This window comes from Vipera berus (genome assembly GCF_964194415.1).
Source record: "Vipera berus genome assembly, chromosome: W".
Taxonomy (NCBI): Eukaryota; Metazoa; Chordata; class Lepidosauria; order Squamata; family Viperidae; genus Vipera; species Vipera berus.
In genome coordinates, this window is record NC_138210.1 from 53015243 (window position 1) to 53037232 (window position 21990).

Consider the following 21990-nt stretch of genomic DNA (forward strand, 5'->3'; position numbering starts at 1 on the left):
AGTAGAAAAATAGGGACCAGTACGGTGGGAAGGTAACAGCGTTCCGTGCGCCTTTGGCGTCTAGTCATGCCAGCCACAAGACCACAGAGACGTCCTTGGACTAGTGCTGGCTCTTCGGCTTTGAAACAGAGATGAGCACCGGCCCCTAGACTCGGAAACAACTAGCACGCATGTGCTGGGGAACCTTTACCTTTACCTAATGTTTGCCCACATTTCTGCAGCAAGTTCTGGTAGCCCTATAGATACGAGTCTCTCTGCTTCTGTTCCTCTCTTACTTTGCCACCTCCAGCCTTGCTTGACTGGCTCCTGAGAGAATAGCCCTATCTCTTACTCTCCAAAGAGCACTCCTTTAAGAGCCTGTCGGAGGCCATTTTTGTATTTTAATCTAATTCTAGGTCTGTTTTAGATAAAGAAGCAAAAGAAGAGAGCGAGGCTGCGAACAGAGGTGTGTTAGCATCGCTCACCAATACTTAGCACCTGGAAAGCATTGGTCCCCAACATCGGACATATGAGCAAACTGGCCGTACACTTTTGCTAACCTATATCTTTGAAACTTTGAACCACATGACCTGGCCTATTTGAATGATTTTAAACGTTTGATTTAGAAAAGCAGGATGCAGATACAGTGACTTGTATGTTTACATGTACCTATTTGCACAAAATTTGCACGGCCCTGAAATGGAGCTGGAAAGATTTTGCTCTCCATTCCTTGTTTCAATTTGGTTTGTCCTTACCCTCCTGTGTCGCACTAGCTTGCCATTCTCCAGCTTGGGGCATTTCAGTTATGTTGGATGATGACCATGCATCTTGCTATTGGCCAGGTGGCCTGCTCTTATATATATACACACACACACACATACACATACAGGTAAAGGTTCCCCCACACGTGTGTCCTAGTCGTTTCCGACTCTAGGGGCCGGTGCTCATCTCCGTTTCAAAGCCAAAGAGCCAGCACTTGTCCGAGGACGTCTCCGTGGTCATGTGGCCGGCATGACTAGACTCCAAAGGCGCACGGAACGCTGTTACCTTCCCACCATAGTGGTCCCTATTTTTCTACTTGCATTTTTACGTGCTTTCGAACTGCTAGGTTGGCAGAAGCTGTGACGAGTAACAGGCGCTCACTCTGTTACGCGGTACTCGGGATTCGACCCGCCAAACTGCCGACCTTCTGATCGACAAGCTCAGCATCCTAACCCACTGAGCGTGTGTGTGTGTGTGTGTGTGTGTGTGTGTGTGTGTGTATATATATATATATATATATATATATATATATATATATATATATATATATATATATATATATATATATATATATGTATATATATATATATATATATGTATATATATATATATATATATATATATATATATATATATATATATATATATATATATATATATACACACACACACACACACACACACACACACACACACACACACACACACACACTGCCCTGGGCATCGTAATCCAATAAATCTTGTCAAGTAGCTTTTCAACATCTGCTCTAGATCTTCTCCTTGCCTAAAGCTTCCAGGTTCCAATGAGCTAATGTTTCATGAGCTGCAAAAGTCAGATCTAGACCAAAGAGGCAGTGAGAACAAATCCAGAACTTCCACGGTGGCTGAGTCACAGGCCTTGAATCAAAACGGTTACCTCAACAGGAAAAGATGAGATAACCAGCTCTGGGGTCAGAGCAGCTGGGCCTCACCTCACACGAGCCGCTTAGTTCTTGGGAGATTGGAAACGATGGGGAGACCCCTATAAGATGAAGCCATCCGGGCCCCGCCCTATCCAATGCTTCAGTTGGACTCTAAAATGAAACTCTAAAACACCATTCTTCCTAATTCAATCAACCGGCGCTTGGTGCTTTTTCCTTTTCTTCATAAAACTCTACCACTTAAGCACAGAACCCAGACGTTTTGCTCTGCGCTCACCAAAGTTTTGCAAAGTCCAAGACCAAAAATCAAGAGCTATCCCAATCATGCATTTCTTCCCATTTCCCCACCCTCTGGATAAAAAAAAAGAAAAGAAGTAATGCAGGGTGCAGTATATTAACTGATGATCAGGATAACACAGTTGGAAGGGACCTTGGAGGTCTTCTAGTCCAATTTGCCACTTGGAGTTTGCTGTCCACAATCGACTTTTTTTCTCTCCTCCCAATCAACTTCTTCTACTTTATCAACTTTCCCCAGATAGTGACTCGATGGAGAACATATTTTTGAGAGAAAGTAAAGAATTATGCAGAGAGACTGGATTTTTTTTTAATTGTTCATTGCAGGGGGGAAAGCCAATCTCCCAACTTCTGGGTTTGGTGAGAAAGCAGTAGTGGAAAGAGACAGAACCAGAGGAGAAGAAATATCAGTGCCAGAGCTTATTATGTTCCCTTTGAGATGTGGTGGGATAAATCAGGATTCATCCTCATCCACACCAGTCTCCCTCTTTTTCCCACCTGTTTACTGTCCAAACCTGGTTTTGAAACTACAGTATAAAGTCTACGAAATTTTGCACCCAAACACCCAGTTTGCATACCCAGTCAAAGATGAATGTGATTACCGGCCACACAGGATGTCCCAGATGCTGTGTCCTCTGCACATCACTCACTTTCAGGCATTCCATGGGCCAAGCTCCATCTTCTCTTCCCTTCGATCTCTGCTATGGTGTTCCTGTATATGCTGTGACTTAAATCCAGAATGACTGCAGCACGGATTTCCCGTGCCTCCGGTCATTCACACACAGGAGGTGGGGCAGGAAAAGGAGATGGGGGTGGGTGGGCAGGAAACTGGCTTGGAGCAAGGCCTCTCCCAAGAACTGGGGCGGGCAAGAGAGCAGGGAAGGGGACAGACGGACCAAGACTTGAACTAGCAGGGGTTGGGTCAGGAAACCCCCTTGCAATACAACCCAGGTGGGGAGGAGATAAATCCTGACAATTAGAATAGGGATGAGTCGATGAGTTCTGTTGCAGTCATCAAAATAGGGAGGCCTATTGATTTGACAATTTGGAGAGAAGGGAGCTGTGAGGAGAAAAAAAATTGCCTGGATTGTTTTCCTAAAACCGTTTTGTTTCCAGATGTAAGTTTCAGGGTTTGGGCGTCTCATTATTACTTATACCAATGTTTGTTTATTTTTTTACTGGCTATTCTAACTACAATGAGTTAGAGCAGGTGATCATTCCTAATCACCACATTGTGAGAAGCTTATATGTCAACCTGCTGAAGCAAGTTAAACTAGCATTTCCTTTGGGGCTAAGCAGTCTAATACCTACAAGAGCAATAGCCAATTTAATTCCCACAGCTGGCATCTGCAGGGCCTCAAGATTCAATAAAAAATAAATTGAAATGTTGGAAATCATGCCATGTTGTCAAATCCCACAAGTTATTGGATGAGAAAGTCAAAATCGTGTCAGAGTTTGCAACCTCCCAAGAGTGTGTGGACTCTTTTGGCCACTCTCACAAGGCCCCAGCTGCAGGATCATTGTGGATCACAGGCTGGGAACCATTGGTCTATGTATGTCTCTTTGCCTACTCAGTTGATGTTTCCACTTGTTTTAAAAAGGATGCTGGAAATGACACGTCTAAAGTGAGAGCAGAGTCACAACTGGCTTCCTGGTCCTGGTGTTATAGATGCAGATATTTTCCTGAGGCCTCTGCACATCAGATAATTTAACTAGTAGCCCAAGAGTTTGGTAACACAAGCACTCTATTACCAGCAAGTATGACACTGGCTACATTACATCATGCACATACATACGTATGGGAGAAGAGGTCTATGAGATGGTTCTTTAAATAGTTGATATAAATCCTACCAACTGATTCCTAACTTTATTTAGATGTTTAGGATGCAGATCTTTCATATATTATTTTATATAAGCTCTGTTTAAAAAACTGGGTTTCTTAGGAAGACTCGTATGATAACTTATACCCCAAATGAACTGTTTTCTCATAGACTCAGAAACATGGAAAAAGTCCTAGTTAGGCCATGTAAATAAATGAGATTTCCTGACAAAAATCCAGTTTAGAGCCTCAGTCTCCCTTAAACTATAGATCTCCCACTTAAGCATTTAGTAGGATAACTGGCTAAAGCTTGCAGTCTTCCGGTTCGTATTTACTTTATGCAAATGTATTTCATTGTAATTGGTCATAATAGCATACATTTTGGTTGGTTGAGCCCAAATCTTTAAAAAATAATATATTTGAGATGTAATGTATTTAAAATGTAATAAATCTGAGTTATGTATTAAAGGCAACATATAAATACAGCATTAGTGCTGCTATTATTGGTAGCCAAAGAGTTTATAGGTGAAGGAGCCCGCTGTGGATTTCTGTGCCTGCGGATATTTTTCTGTGTCAGTCACAAAAACTTTGAACATTGGTTTGATGGCCATCTTGGAAAGGCACGGTCACAAACTAAAAATGAACGCAAGTTAGATAAAAAAGCAGAATAGGATCCTACTAAATTCAGGCAAAAGCCCATCTAAATTATGTACACTGCATCCCCTAGAAGCCAGATGGATATTCTGCAAGGCCCATCAGAGTAGAAGACAAAAAAATTGTGTAGTATACATTCCACCCCCTCAAGAAAGGAAACAAAAGTTTAGCAGAGGGGTAGAAAGACAGAGGAAGTAATTAGGTACACGACTGGTGATTTTAAAAAGCTGAAGTGCAATTGAGATTGAGGCAGTGTTGAATCCCTTAAGAGCATCATAGAATATGGAGGAAAAGCTGATTCTTGTTCTGCTGTAGGGTATAAACAATTACTGGGGGATATGTTTTCATCAGTACCACAGCATGCTGAGAAAAGGGAACCACATTCTTCTCCTACCTAATCTCTATTCCAATTACCTTAATGCAGGGCTTTTTTTTGTCATAGAACGCTCAGAACGGAGTTCCGGCACCTTTTTTGGATGGAACCTTGTAGGGTAGGCAAGGCGGGTTGTATGACATGTGTGAGTTCCGGCACCTTTTTCTTTTACAAAAAAAGCACTGCCTTAATGGAAGTAATGGAAGTAACTGACTAACCTTGAAAACAGTACAGAAGAACAGGATATCTGCTAGCCCAGGGGTGGGGGCCACTGTGCTAGCCTGTTTTAAAACAATCATATTATCCAATACAGGTTGTCCTCAACTTACAACACAATAGAGCTTAACATTTCTGTTGCTAAAGGAAACATTTGTTAAAGTGAATTTTGCCCCATTTTACCACCTTTCTTGCCACAGTTGTTCAGGGAATCACTGCAGTTATTAAGTTAGTAACACTATTATTAAGCGAATCTGGCTTCCCCATTGACTTTACTTGTAAGAGCGTTACAAAAGGGGATCACGTGATCCTGGGATGCTGCAACCGGCTGCAGTAAATATGAATCAATTGCCAGGCATCCAAATTTTGATCCCATGACTATGGGGATGCTGCAATGGACGTAAGTGGGAGGACCAGTCATAAGTCACTTTTTTTTAGTGCCGTTGTAACTTTGAACAGTCACTAAATGAAGTGGTCCGAGTCAAAAGCTACCAGTAACTCTTACAGGAAGCACATAGAAAGGCTATATCAGGGGTAGGCAACCTCGGCTCTTTTATGACTCGTGGACTTCAACTCCCAGAATTCCAGAACCAGCATGGCTCAGCTTGGAAACCTCTCCCTTTCCCCTCAGCATGGCTGGCTCAGGAATTCTGGGAGTTGAAGTCCACAAGTCATAAAAGAGCCAAGGTTGCCTACCCTTGGGCTATATTGTTGTTGTTTCAATGTTGCACACAGAGGGGATGGCAAGGCTGAGGCGGAAAGAAGCCAGCTAGCTTCTTAGGCTACCTTGGGGGCTTCAGCCGCGATTCATAATGAAGACTTCCCCGGTCAACTCAATGTTTTAATGTATCATTCAGCCCATCGTTCCTCTTCTCAAAGTGTGGAGCGCCAGGGCCAGGAGTCCATTAGATTGCCCCCACTCAGCAAAAGTAATCACAAGGTAAGGAAAAGCAACAGGCACAGCCAGTGCTTGGGTAACCCAAAACAGAAAGTGTATGGCTATTGGAGAAAGATTCTTGGCACAGAAATGACAGAGGGTGGGTGAGCATATCTGTTTGGGGCCATGGAATAGCAGCCTCAGCAATGCTGCCCATCCATCCAATCCTGCATTTGTATCAAGAGATTTCCCGCACCTGTTTCCTGAGCTATTATTCCAGAGGAGAGTTGTTTTCCCTTTGCCACACTCCGCTTCATAGGCAGAGAGGATGGGGTTGTCCTGGCAGGGCGTGTCAACCCTTTCTCAACCCCAATTTCGATCTTGGGTGTGTGCTTGCTCAGTACGTGAGCGTGCATTTCCCTTCCAACTATTTTCCTTAGCCAGTATGCCTGGGTGTGGGGAAAGGAGTGGTGTTTTATGTCCTGGCTTTACACCTTTCCCGTTCGTTATCTCTCGTATATTTTGAGGTGTGGATCCAATATCTGCATACAAAAATCTTGTTTTGGAAGGAAAAAAGCATGGCCAAGCAATCTTGGGTTTACATCTGAAGCTTCAGATTTTGTGATTCCTTGTATGGTAAAATAAGCTGTGGTGGGTTTGTTTTTTCTGGCTCTTTCTGTTTGGGTATAAATCACCTGTTAAGATCTGGATCAAAATCAAGATGCGAGAAGCAGATTAAATCATTTCTTGTACTGTTTTTCCAAATAAAACCACCAACTTATCCTGAAGCAGCTTTCCACAAGTACGTTTTCATATATACTGGATTACAACTCCAGTTGCTCAGGATAATAGGAAGGTTGCTATGCTAGCCCAAAATATCTAAGCAGCACAAAGAGGGGGGAAAAATCTGTCTTGAATGAACTATTGAGAAAATGTACTAATACGGCTTTCCACAGAAAACATACATGTGTTATTATTTTAAAATTTTGCGGAATATACGAATCTGGGGAGAAGAACATTTAAAAATACCTAAACATTTCAGTTGTCAGAACGTTGTTTATTGGGAATTATTCTTCTGTTTGATTTTTTTTTAACAGTACTTCTGTTTGCATTTTGTTCTGTTTTGGTGGGGCAAAGATTCACAGTTCTCCTGAGGTAACTAATTCTTGAATTGGAACTAGACGAAAATATACTTGCTGTTGTACATCTCAGGCTATCTTCATGAAGGCAATGGAAGACAGATCTTTATATCTTGCCAGGAAAAGTTCCCAGTTTACGTTGCTCATCCCATTGATCAACCTGAAGAGCAAATAACAACCTTAAGGAAGTTTCAGCACAGACACACGATATTGTGGTTCTTGAAATAATAACAAGAATAAAACTAGCAATATTCCTCTCTATGACACTGAAAGTCTCAAAATGGCGTCTTTTCATTCCTCATGCCTTGCAGATGTGCTTGCTTTCAACTTTCAAATTCCAACACAGCAAACTCAGCAGTACAAGTAGTCCTCGACCTACAACCACTCTTTTAGTGATTGTTCAAAGTTACAAAGGCACTGGAAAAAATGACTTATGACCAGTCCTTGGACTTATGACCATGGTAGCATCCCCATGTTCATATGATGACAATTCAGACAACTGAATTTTGCTTGGCAACCGGCATGGATTTATGTCAGTTACAGTATGCTGAGGTCATGTGATCACCATTTGCAAGCTTCCCAGCTGGCTTCCGACAAGCAAAGTCAATGGGGGAAGCTAGATTCACTTAACAACCATATGATTCACTTAACAACTGCAGTGGTTCACTTAACTGTGACAGAAAGCTTGTGAAATTGGGTGCAACTTACTTAACAACTGTCCTGGTTAGCAACTGAAATTCTGGTCCCAGTTGTGATCAGATGTCAAGACCCACCTGTATATGTGGGCTAAATTATCCAGGGGTTACTGAATTAGGAAAAGTCAATCAAAGCCATGCACTATTTTCTGTCCATTAATGATAATCTAACATCTTCTGTCTCATGAGTCTTCACCACAAAAAGATTGATACATCCAGTGTTTGAAGAAACACTGCAAACAGGGATCACATCCTTGCATTATATATAGCAAATGGACTTGATCCACATTTACAGCCTTTTCACGGTAGCAAAGTGTACCTTGATGAAATCCAGACCTTGTTTAGTGATAAAAAGAGCTGCTGACTGATGCATTGCTTTCCTGTGTGTTTTAATACTAGATGATGTTTTGTGGTTGGGGGGGGGGGGGAAGTAGGACAAGTCCTTTACAATCATGGCTAAGACAAGGTCACATCATAGGTCAGACTAGAATTAACTAATGAAGATAGGCAGGTTGGTCTGAAGCACTGGTGGATACCTCTTTAAAACTATTTATCAGATTGAAAAGCAGTTTACTATTAGAAGTTTCATATGTTACACACATATGTTTAGGTAGCAATAGACCTACACTAACTAATCAAAACTTTTCAGAACAAGGCCATGTTCATAGATATGGAAAAAGAGTACGGGGTGAATGCAGTTATAACTTTATTTTGAAAGGGATGAACAAGTTATCAGACTTTCCAGAAAGTACATATTTTGCCCCAGGTTGTAACTGAAATGATCCATCACTCCAAATAGGAAGGAAGGAAGGAAGGAAGGAAGGAAGGAAGGAAGGAAGGAAGGAAGGAAGGAAGGAAGGAAGGAAGGAAGGAAGTGATTCTGTAGGGGAAAAAAAGGTAATGATTGTTTTTTTTTCTTCCATATCTGATGCTTCTACTTACCCAACTGCTGGGACACAAGGATTTGAAAACCTTATGGTACCATTCACACTTCTGCACATCCTTGCCTTTGCCTTTCATCATCTTCAGACAACGGTAATAATCTGCAAGAACAGGGAAGAAGCTGATACCTTTTGATAATCGTTCAACTCTTGAACTACGAATGGGAAATTCACATTAGAATCTTTTCTTCATTATGATGTTTATTGGGTGATTTATTTATTTTATTTTTGTTTTTATTCCATTTATATCCCGCCCTTCTCCGAAGACTCAGGGTGGCTTACAAACTTAGCAGTAGCCTTCATTGGCTGCTATGTATAAGCCTGCTTATTAGGGCTTTCACACCTCCCCCCAGCGGCATTATTACAAAGTCAGCTTAATTGCCCCCAACAATCTGGGTCCTCATTTTACCTACCTCGGAAGGATGGAAGGCTGAGTCAACCTTGAGCCTGGTGGGATGCGAACCTGCACTAATTGCAGGCAGCTGGTGTTACTTAAGGAGGCATTAGCCCACTGCTCCACCAAGGCTCTTAGGGCCAATATCTTTCAGGCTAACTAAAAGTTTCTTGTGAGAATAAGATGATGGTAGTGTGGATAAAACAAAAGCGCGTATAGTCAAGGCTATGGTCTTCCCAGTTGCAATGTATGGCAGTGAAAGTTGGACCATAAGAAAGGCTGAGCGCCAAAGAATTGAGGCCTTTGAACTATGGTGCTGGAGAAGACTCCTGCGAGTCCCTTGGACTGCAAGGCGATCAAACCGGTCAGTCCTAGAGGAGATCAACCCTGACTGCTCTTTAGAAGGCCAGATCCTGAAGCTAAAACTCAAATACTTTGGCCACCTAATGAGAAGGAAGGACTCACTGGAGAAGAGCCTAATGCTGGGAAAGATCGAGGGCAATAGAAGAAGGGGACGACAGAGAATGAGGTGGCTGGATGGAGTCACTGAAGCAGTAGGCGTGAGCTTAAATGGACTCCAGAAGATGGTAGAGGACAGGAAGGCCTGGAGGAATGTTGTCCATAGGGTCGCGATGGGTCGGACACGACTTCGCAGCTAACAACAACAACAAAGTGTGGATAAATGCAAATAAATAAATAAATAAATTAGTATCATCCATTGTGCTTATTTACAGTTTAATATGCAGGAAAGTTGTAGCAGGTTCATCCTGCAACATCTGGAATTGGATTCTTTGCCATTTAAGTACTTTAAATTGTTGAGCTTTAAAGAAACACATTCAGTCAAATATTCCAACCTGCATCTGAAATAAAGCGCAATTTCTTCTTTGGTCCCTTGGCTATTAACAATGCAGTCCTCAGAAGTAAGTTCCACTAAGTACAATGATAAAACTATTCAGGTTAGTAATTTCTTTTTTGCTAGTGCATGGAGCAAATTCCTGCAGCAGTTTCTTTATCTGTATTTAAAATAGGCTACTGGAATGACAAACTGAACAGGCCAAGAAGACAGTCAAGCTTATTTCATATACCTGCATGGCTCAGAAGCTGTTCAGCAAAAATTATCCTAGCCTTTATGGTCACATCTTGTCTTTTACCTACCCAAGTAATTCTGGTAGCAGTTACGAGTCTGATTGGTGAATGGAAAGCGAGGATCAAAAGGAGCTGTAAAAGGGACACCCTTCCTTTTCTTGGGGTCTCGGGTAGCCGCTGAAACACTCTGCATTTCTGAGAAAGTGAAAAGGAGAGAAAGAGCAGGAGAGTGAAGAAGTATTGGGAAAACATGGAGGATTCAAATCGATATGCTGTTTGTCCTTTCCAGTGCTTTTTTTTGTAAGAAAAAACGGTGACGAAACTCACACATGTCATACAACCTGCCTTGCCTACCCTACAAGGTTCCATCCCAAAAAGGTGCCGGAACTCCGTTCTGAGCATTCTATGACAAAAAAAGGCCTAGTGACTCCTTTCTCAGAACAAATCAACTTCCCAAAGAAGTCTTCATTCCAGAGATTCAGGAAACCATCCAATTTAATCATTCACTGCTACTGAGAAAAAAGTATTGTAACCATTCCAATGATTCTTATTCCCATTCTAGACAGCTGAAGGTTTCTGGCTCAGAAATATCTTCTCCTTATTGATTTCTCTTCTCTAAGGATCTGAAAGTTAATCACATCTTATTCTTATCCAAACATAGTCTTCATCCCAGTTCAGTTTGGGATTTTAGCCCAGCAGTTTTCTTCTCTTCCAAATTACTTCTTTCAAACCCTTACTATTGAAATTGCTCATTTCCAAGTTGCACAATCTCCACTTCTGTTTATTTCTAATTTGACATGGCTTCACCTAGTCATTACTTCTCATCCCAGTTCATGGTAGCTACATGGTAGTCAATTTCTTTGAACTGCAATCCAATCCTCACTTCTTAATGCCCTGCTGTTCATAACATCTCTACTCAACTCTACTCTACTGACAGTTGCAGAGCTGCCTAATGGTTCATTCATCTGGGGGGGGGGTAAATTCTTCATTCTGATTTTCCCCTTTCTTTCTAATTAATTTATGGCAAATTAAATGTAAGAGCAAACTTAGAGGATGAAATCAGTTGGGAGCCAAAGCACATGAGGGAACCATTGTTTCTATCTAAATTTCCCTCCTCAAGGGAGGAATTATACAGTTTCCTGTATTGTCAAGTCTATGTAATTAAAAATTTGATATGCAAACATATGTAAACAAGAAATTCCAGAGTGTTTTGGCCATGGATGCTCTGCTGCTTTGTCGCAGATCATTTAATTTTTCCCTGTAGAGCCCAAGTCATATTATGCTCCTAGTCAATAATGGCTGATCACAGAAATAGCAAGATAGCATTGATCTCAGAGCTGATTATTACTTGGATAAGAGACCACCACGAAACCTTACAGCTCTAGGTTAGACTGTGAAGTCGCCCTTCCCCCTCCCAATATTCCAGACTATGGGAATGACAAATCAGGTCCATTTTGTTGCCAAGATTGTGACTTGAAGGTGGCTTTACTTTTTTCTATATAGAACTAGATACTCCCTCTACTGGAGATATCTTGGTTAATATTACTTTGGATGAGATATTTTTCTCTACTTCCTGACCTGCTTTCTTCCACCTCCAGTTAAAAATATCAGGAAAAACCCCTCTGTCTCTCTCCCCTCCCCCATACCCTTATTAATTTATTGGGTCAAACAGCTAATGGTGACTTTTAGTCCCTTGAGAGAGGAAAACTGAGGGGGACATTTCTTTGATTTGACTCAGGAGCTGGAAACTGATAGGCCTCAGTTCAGCTGTAGCCTCAACTCCATTTGAAAAGCTCCCTGATCTTAACCCATTGCTTTGCAGCCTTGAATGAAAAGAATCATGTCAGATATTTATTGGCAGGTTGGATGGAGCTCCTTCCATGGTTTCCTTCTTCTGCCCCCTTCAATCTTGCCCGTTCCAATTCCTGAAACATTATCCCTGACAAAAGGCAAGCCCTGGGTCAAAATGGGAGGTTGAATACAGGATTGTTATTTTGGAGGGAACAAAAATCTGAGGGAAACGGGCAGTTTCTAAAGATGATACATAAATAAAATGGAAATAAATCACTCTCAGTGCCCCATCCAGATTTTTTAGGAGGGAAGTTGAGGAAAACCTTTTCTGGAGCCAACCCTTGGATCAGACAACCCCGGATACCTTGGGGGCAAAGTAAGATAGCCACCTTTTTCCCCCCCTAGAGAATGAATTATGGTTTATGCTGATTTCTCCCCACTCTAGTTAGATTAGGAATAACTGCCAGAATTTCTGGGACTGGCAGAATATTTATATTGAAAATGGGCCAATCAGATGTGCAGCTACTGCTCTGCTGCCTAATAATTGGCTGGAGGCAGGGGTGGGATTCAAATATGTGAACAATCGGGTCTCTGTGTGGATGCCGCTTCCGGAAATCCATTCTGGGCCTGGGCAACAAAAAATTAGCTACCGGTTCTGCCGAACTGGTGCAAACCGGCTGAATCCCACCACTGGCTGGAGGCATAGGCTCTTCTGGAAGTGGCATAGACTAGAGAGAGGAGTGAATGGGTAACAAAATGGCTCCTTTTCACAGGATGGTGGAAACAAGCCGTTCAAGCAGCAGCAAGAAACACTTTTTTTGATAGACAATTCCAGTTCTGAAAAACTATTCTGATTGGCTCTAATGCGTGTATATAGACAGTCCTTACTTAATGACTAGTTGCTTAGCAACCGTTTGAAGTTATAATCTGGACCTCACCAGAGCAACTAACAACCTGGTTCCAGAGTTCTGAAGGCTGCACATGCACACACACACACACACACACACACACACACACACACAACGCCCCCTCACACTCCTGTAGTCACATGATAACATTTTGGACATTCTGCAACTAGCTCACATCCATTTATAGCATCTTACATCATGTGATTGTGATTTTTGGCATTTTTACTTTTGGTTTCTGACAAAAAACACCCATTGAAGAAAATGGATTGAGCCCCCACTTAATCATTTTGCAACTCACTTAAAGACTGCCTTGCTTAGAAATGGAAATTCTGGTCCCAATTGTGGTTGTAAGTCGAGGACTACCTGAACTCAGGTTCCTAGCTTGGGACCACCAAATTGCAGAGAGCCACAATCACATGATTACCATTTGTGACTTTCCGTGCTGGTTTCCCACAAACAACTTTAATGGGGAAGGTGGCAGGAAGGTTGCAAGACACTCCAGTAAGTCCCCCCAGTTTACCTCTGCTCAGGCAGCACTGCAGCACTGCTTTCTCCTGGCCTCCCCCAACTTACGTGTAGCCTGCGCTGGTCATCCCAGAGCTTCTCCAGGCCACCCTTTCCTCTTACCCCCTGCTTTCATTAACTGGGATTTCCTCTGCCTCCTACTTAACAACCTATTGTTGGAAGAAAAATCAGGTCCAGTTCTAATCCGAGGAGTAAGACACTGGAAATGAAATGGAGGCTAAGATGCTGGAAATAAAATGGAGGCCAAGAAGCTGGAAATGAAATGGAGGCTGGCTGCTTTGGAAAGAAAGTTTAATGATGAGCAGAACCAATAACAGCATGTAGTTCTGGGTCAGCTAACAAAATGGAGTTGGGAGTAGGTGGGTTTTTATACATTCTTTGGGGCTTTGTGTTTGAGATGCCTGTTCCTTGTGAAATGTATTTTGACCTGTGCTTGGGTGTGCCCTTTTAGTATTCTAATTATTGTTGCCTGACTTCCATTGTGGCTGTGAGGTCCTGTCCTTGGAGCTGGGTGGGAATGTAGACTTTAGGAGTCTTTGTTCTTCTAATCCCATCAGCTCCAGCCTTCTGTGGGAGCTGTGGCTGAAGGCATTTTGCTTATGAATAGGCTGGTCCAGTCTTTCTGAATGGATTACAAAATCTCCATTTCTAAAGATTGGCCTCTCAGGTTTCTGCTTGAGGCAGGTAGACCAAGGCTGTTTCTGCCTTTGTTAAGATTTTCTTCTCTCCATTTCTCCCTCAGGGGAAATGTTCTATGTTGTGTACTGGGTTCTTTTCTTGAAGCAAGAGAGAGTTCAGGCAGGAACATGCTTTATTGGAATGCAGGAACTGAACCAAGGGTGCAACACAGCTATTTATACTCTAGCCACTAGGTGGCGGCCAATAGGTTTAAAGCAATCTATTGCCGCCCTAGAGCCAAGCAATGGTGGTCCTGGAGACTGACTGTCTGAGGAGCTGGCGACCGTTACCCAGCTCCCTGCTTAAGCAATCTCACAGCAACCAAACCCATGTGGTACAACTCAATTTAAACTAGGCCCAATACATTACATTCTATCCTGCCTTTCTTAATATTGCCCCAAATATTTCATTCTGCTGGGGAGGGTGCTGACTTCCTACACTATGTCTTGGGGATACAATAGCAACTGGAACTGCTGGAATTGTTTTTACTAAGCAATGCAGTCATGTGACATCATGCTTTAGGACCCCTTCGCTTACTGATGGCAATCCTGGTCCCAATTGAGAATGTAACCCAAGGGCTACATTCTGTAAAATTTCTCACAGCTATCTTTTGAACAATCCAGCAACAGGGGACTAAAAGCCCCATAACACCACTGCGACTGCCTCACTTTGTGGGTCAAATTCACTTTTTTCCTCCTGCGTCTGGCTCAATGGCATCTGTGGATCAATTTCTGGATTCTGCATGTCACATTCTGATTACCATTTCGAACACCAGCAAGGAAGAAAAAAGTGCATAACATCGTGGACTGGAAAGCCATTTAAGGTATGGAGTCCAATTTCCTGCTTAGGGGAGGAATCCAAATTAAAGCATTTCCAGTTGTCTGCTTGAATATATCCAGTGGAGAGAAGTTAATCACTTCATGTAGTAACTGGTTTTGCTGCTAAACTTGCACTCAGAAAGTCATAGGGTTCTTTTGGACTGCTGGATGAAGATATATTATGTCCATTGCATTCCTGTAATCTACTAAATTAGATAATACATTGCTTAAAATTTAAAAATGTTTATTAAAATATATTTTGATCATTGACATATTTGTAGCAACCAGTGTTCTTGATTACTTCAAAATTTGATTTGCCAGGCAACACGGATTAAGACTGGGAGCAAATGGGCTGTGGACACCATCAAAACGGGGTATTTTCTGATTCTTGTGCATGGTCGGACAAGAGCAGAGGGGTAAAACACATTAGAGGGCAGTTTTTGTTTACGATATTTCTGTCCTGCTTTCTACTTTTTAAGAGCCCTCAAGACAGCTTGCAAAGCAAATATAAGTGTATTTCTAAAACATTGAGGTTAACAATATTTTTAGGCATTGTGTACAAATAGCATTTTTAAAAAGGCCCTTTTTTGCAACATCATCATTCTAGAGATTTCAACCATCTCTCCCCCGAGATTTCACACATTCTAGCATGAACCTTTGTGAAAAGTGATCTCATGAGCAATTCTTTGATATTTTTTTAAAAAAAGTTTATTCATGTTCGCCATATCATCCAGGATTAAAATAAACAAGAGCTGCAAAAAAGTGCAATTGTTCTCACTTTCTTCTTGACTGACCTCTTTTTATGAGTTTCACCAAAGATGTAATAAAGGTTCTAGTTATAAAAACAGACACTAGACTAGACAGACACACATGCACACAACATACAAAATCAATACTCATTTTTTTTTTAATCTGTCAGCAGACTGGACAGAGTAAGTCTGTCCAGTAAGTTTTTCTTCCAGCCACTTAAAAGCAGCACAATTTCTTTGCAAAGATTTCAATTTTCTTGTTCTGATCCTGTAAAATTTGCCATTCGGAAGAGGCATAACTTTGATCCAACCTCAGATTACAGCCCTTTAATTTTGAGGATTTGGGGTAAGAAGAGTGAGATCTTTATACAGTACAAGGTTCACTGTTGGAAGTCTTAAAGAAAAAGAAAGAATTCAGGTTAGATCTTGTCCACTTTGCTTTCTTTCTAAACCCTGTCTTCTAAAAGATGCTTATATGCAGGCTGTATGGCTGCATACACAATTGAAGGATAAATCTTGGTAGAATTAGGAATTTGGGTTAGATATGAATTTTCTAGATCCTGTTTTCCCCCACTATTCAATGTTAGGTGCTTAATTTTCTCTCTATTCCAGTCCAAACTGCTTGTCCCAGTGTTGTTTATTCCCCAAACCCCTTTTACCTTCTGTTTAGTTATATTTTAGGTAGTTCTGATTTAGCAAAAAAAACAACAACAACAAACCTTTGTTTTGTATTTTCTTCTTTTCTCTTTTTCCTGCATTTTTTAACTTCAGTTTTTATTTTTCTTTACTTCTTTCTAAATATTAGCTTTGTTGATTTTTACCTTTCTTTTTCAAAATCTTAATAAAGTTATTTATTTTTATTTTTATTTTTTTAAAAAAAGAACTACGTTTGTGAATTTTGTGATATCGCAATTTTGGCAACTTGTAAACCGTGGATGCCACAGGAGGCAATACCAATGAGTTGGCCTCAGATGATCTTGAAAAAAAACACTACGCAGGACCAGCCTAGTTAGTAGCTAGATGGGAAATCACAGCTACTTTGGAAAAAATTTTAAAAAGTCTTTCAGAAAAAGTCTATGGTTAACTAGTGTTTCATTGTGAATCACTGTCTTGTCACTTCCCCTCCATTCTGGAATTGGACTATAGCATCTCACATACATTTTAAAAAAGCAGTCAAGCGGGGAAAAAGTAGAAAAAAATAAGCATCTTGTATCTCCTTGCCAGAAAGAACAGCTTTGCTAACTCAGGGGCAAATTTCATCTATTTGAAGGCTGCTGCCAAATAGAATAAAGTATTAATAATAAAGCAATTGGCAGCCACGGAGGCAGCAGCAAGGAACTGAGGGTCAAAACATAAATTTCAAGACAAACTCAGCCTCTTAAGTTTTTCTGTGCAATGACGCAAAGCGAGTGCAAAAGGGTGGAACTGGCATCATGAAACCATAGCAAAGATTTTGCTTCTTTGGCACCATTGTGACTAGGAACAGATGTCTTGGATAGGGGCGTAAGCTTTTGCTCAGCCCTAAACAAAATATTTAAAAAATGGAATCTCAAGTGAAGACATTTTCTTGCAAAAATTATATATGCCATCTTCTTTTTTTGCTCCCGGATGTACACAGAAAAATAAAAGTTGTGCCATGTTGGATGTCCATAAAGAAAACCATATACTGTACCGTGCTTGATGGTCTTCTCTTCCTGAACAATTTGGAGAAGAAATAAAACAGCTGAATTTATTTTCCTTTTAGCAAACTCCTGATCTCTTGTGTGCAAACAAGGAACTATGACTAGTTGTTTAACACACAACCAGAATAATGAAAAGTTCAGGATTGATTTGTTCAGCACTCCACCAGAGTCTGCTTTAAAACATAATTTCTACTTCACATGTAATAAAAAAAATAGAAAGCCAGAAAATAAAATGAATTCTACTGTACTCCTCTATTTAGTCATCCTATTTAGTAATAGGATGAAGCTATTCTATTTGACACAAGGCAAGTGAATTTTGCTGAAAATGGACGGATGACTGCCAGGTCCTTGTGTTGGTCTGGGGCAGTAGCAGTTTTAGATTTCAAAACCATGATGTTTTTCTACAGGAGATCTAAGCTTACCTTTTACGTTCTGACCTTGAAAGGCCAGTAAAAAAAACAGTGAAAAAAATGTCTACCGTAGAGCCTCCACCATCATAGTCTTGATTTCTACATAACCGACAACCACTGCAACAGAGATTTAGGAAGGATGGGCATAATCTCTGATCAAGTCTGCTGTGGATATCAGACATCAGGCTTTGGAGCTTTTACAGATAACCCTCGACTTATAACCACAACTGAGACAGAGAAGCTCCATTGCTAAGTGAGGCAGTCATTTAGTGAGTCACATCCAATTTTACAACCTTTTTTTGCCATGGTTGTTAAGCGAATCACGGTGTTTTTTAAGTGAACTATGGGATGGTTAAGCAAATCTGGCTTCTCCCACTGACTTTGCTTGTCCGAACCTGGAAAGGTCGCAAATGATAATCACATAACCCTGGAATGCTACAACCCAGCGGTTCCCAATCTTTCCGGATCTGTGGGCCAGTGGCAGCGGTGGTGGTGGGAGGGGAGGGGGATGGCTTTGTGTGTGTTTGCCCATTGCTTGCTCAAGTGGAATTTCACATGCTCACCCACCGCTTATGTGGGCCAGTTACCAACTGGTATCTGTGGACCAAGCGCTGGGGACCCCTACTACAACCACTGTAAACATATGTTTAGGAGCCGTAGTGTCATACTCCTTAGAATGCAGTATTGCGGGCTAACTCTGCTCACTGCCAGGAGTTTGATCCTGACTGGCTCAAGGTTGCCTTAGGCTTCCGTCCTTCAGAGGTCAGTAAAATGAGGGTCCAGATTGTTGGGGGAAATATGCTGACGTTTGCAAACCACTCAGAGAGTGCTGGAAAGCACTATGAGGCGGTATATAAGTCTTAAGTGTTATTGCTATTGCTAGCCAAGCACCCACGTTATGATCACATGACCATCGGGACATTGCAATGGTTGTTAAATGCAAGGACCTGTCATTACTTTTTTTTCAGTGCAACCGTAACTTTGAATGGTTGTAAATGAATGGTCATAAATCAAGGACTACCTGTACTGCTAACTGGCTCAAAAGAGCCAATTGTTTCAGAAAATATGCCCATCACAGAGTGCCCTCACCCAGCATTTTAGAAGGTTTTTTTTTAACAGAATAACCCATACTCTTTGAAACCCTGGGTTTGATGGGAGCACCGAGTCCCGCAGAGAATTGTCTCTGGTTTTCTCAGATGGCTATCACAGTGACTTTGCCTATGGTTAAGCATCCCATGCTTACAGATTTCGGCAGTCTTGGAAGAAAACCAGTCCCTTAGGTTTTCCTTGGTGCTTTTCTGGATTGTGGAGATTGGGGGACGAGTTTTGGTTGGGGTAATTTCATTGATGGGGGTTTACTCTGTGGTTGCAAAGGGATGGTAGCCACAATCCTAGGTTTCCCAGCTATTTTGGATGCAGGCAAAGTCTTTTTAGAAGCCTCTCGATTCACCAAACCTGGGACACTGCATTGTTCCATCCCTGTATCCTGGTGTGGTGCTTGGGAAATGATGCTTGTTACACCATGCTCCTTGGCCGCAACTGGATGGCCTAATTTTTTGGATTCAGCTGTTTCCGAAAAGTTCTCCCTAGCTGAAGGAGTCTGGGGCTTAACGGCTTCTTTGCTCAGTGATTTTTGAGGCTGGGAGGATGGAAGAAAATCTTTCTTCACCATCAGACAAGCGGCTTCCTTGGAGACAAGCCCTACAGTGTTGTGGGTGCTGGCTCCTAAAATCTTGCCAGACTTCTCCTCTTGCAGCACAATGCTTTTTCTTGATTTGGCAATCACTCCGGAGATTGTGACATGTTTGGACGTTTTGGGAATCGTGTGCTATGAGAGATCAAACAGAGGAAGAAAAAGGATGATTTGCAAACAGGATGGTGAAGGCTTCAGTCTCAAAAATAGTGAATTAATGAGGTGATAATGGCCTGATGCATTTCAACCAAATGTCTTCCCCTGGGAAAATGATTTCATTCACCTTACCTTCCTCCACCGGTTACCCTGTTGTAATGTTGTGTTTCAGATGAAGTGCACTGGATGCCCTCTAACATTTCAACCCTACTTGGTGATTCTGTGATACTCAGATGGAAATGCATATCAATGAAATTGGGAGGACTGCTGAAATTTGCTTTATGGATCTCCTTAAATAAATACTTCTGCCCAGGGATGGTAAATATAGCATGCTTATTATAATGTACACCAAATACAGGTAGTCCTTGGCCACAATTGAGCCCAAAATTTCTCTTGCTAAATAAAATAGTTGTTAAATGAGTTTTGCCCCTTTTTATGACCTTTCTTTCTTTATTTATTATTTATTAATTTAATTTATATACCGCCCTTCTCCCGGAGGACTCAGGGCGGTGAACAGGGCAATACATAAAAACTAGATACAAAAATTATTATTAAAAATTATTAAAATGTGATTAAACAATGCCCATAATAAATTAATACAGATTAAAAATTGAAGTCCACTTATAAAAATCCCACCCCGTCCCATCAGGCCAGGCCAGCTTGTTTAAAGAGATGGGTTTTAAGATCGCGCCGGAAGGAGCGGAGATCGGGCGCCATCCGGAGCTCGACCGGAAGATGGTTCCATAAATCCGGTGCACCCACAGAGAACGCCCTCCCCCTGGGGGCCACCAGTCGGCATTCTTTGACCGGTGGCACCCTGAGGAGGCCCTCTCTGTGGGAGCGTACTGGGCGGAGGGAAGTTGACGCCGGCTGCAGGTGCTCCCCAAGGTATTCCGGACCCATGCCATGAAGGGCTTTGTAGGTCATTACTAACACCTTGAACCTCACTCGGAAGACAACTGGTAGCCAATGCAGCTCGCGGAGCAAAGGTGTAACATGGGAGTATCGGGAAACTCCCAATACAACTCTCGCGGCTGCATTCTGACACTCTTGTTAAGGGAATCACTGTAGTTGTTAAGTTAGTGTCACGGCTGTTAAATGAATATGTCTTCCCCCATCGACTTTATTTGTCAGAAGGTCAGGAAAAGTGATTACATGATCCCGAGACACTGCAACCATCATAAGTACATGCTAGTGGACAAGGGTCCGAATTTTGATCATGTGGCCATGGGGATGTTGCAATGGTTGTAAGTCTGAAAAATAGTCCTAAATTCACTTTTTCCCCAGTGCTGTTGTAACTTTCAACAGTCACTAAATGAATGGTTGTAAGTCAAGGAACATCTTTCAGTTGAAGGTACCCAAATAAATGAACCAGCTGGAACAATTCAAAGTGTATTGCTATCATACAGTTTTTCAACCTTGGCAGCTTTCAGATGGGTGGATTCCAGCTCCCAGCTTGCTGGCTGGGGAATTCTGGGTGTTGGGAGTCCACCCATCTGAAAGCTGCCAAGATTGCAAAATGCTGCGCTGCTAGAGTCCTGAGCCTTCAAATGAATCTCCACCACCCTCCTCCATCCTTTAGATTACACTTTAGACCAGGGGTAGGTAACCTTGGCTCTTTTATGACTCGTGAACTTCAACTCCCAGAATTCCTGAGCCAGCATGGCTCAGCTTAGAAACCTCTCCTTTCCCCCTCAGCATAGCTGGCTCAGGAATTCAGTTGAAGTCCACAAGTCATAAAAGAGCCAAGGTTGCCTACCCCTGCTTTAGACCATTACCTTGGTACCGTCCTTGCTTGATTTCTTCAGTCTGTCCAATGAAGAGGACAGGATGCTATAGAGGGTTACAAATTTAATGCTGCTTTTTTCTTTAGCTGCAAAGCAAATGGAAGAAAGGTCAACGGTGAGGTTCCCACCTGAAATGGCGCAAGCTAAGAGACGGCCTATCTGTCAGTGTCATTTTCTCTTAGTTTTTCATTCTTACCAACTGGTCATCTTAGTCTCGATTCCCCTTACATTGATCAATTGCATGCAGACGTTAGCAGACTGCTTTGCTGAATGTGGAGAAGAGCAAATCTGGACCCATAGTCAATACTGCGCCTTACTTCAATGACTTCGTTTATTTCAGCAAGGGATTCTCTGCAGGTATCATGGGTAACCCATACAGCTATTGGTAATTTTATTTGAGATTTCTTCCTACCTGTGTTTATTGCTGTTTTCACTTTGTTCTTGGCCAAAGGTACCTGCCTTCTGAGAAGACAGAGGTTAAATCAGACAAATTTAAGGAACTCTAAATAATCCTGATCATATGCTGATTATACCTCTAGATCTCAATTCTTATTAGCTTTGTCCTGCATAATATTCTTAAGCTAAGCAAGCCAATTGTAAAAGTCAATATACATCCATCAAAAGCCCTCAAAATGTGAATTTTT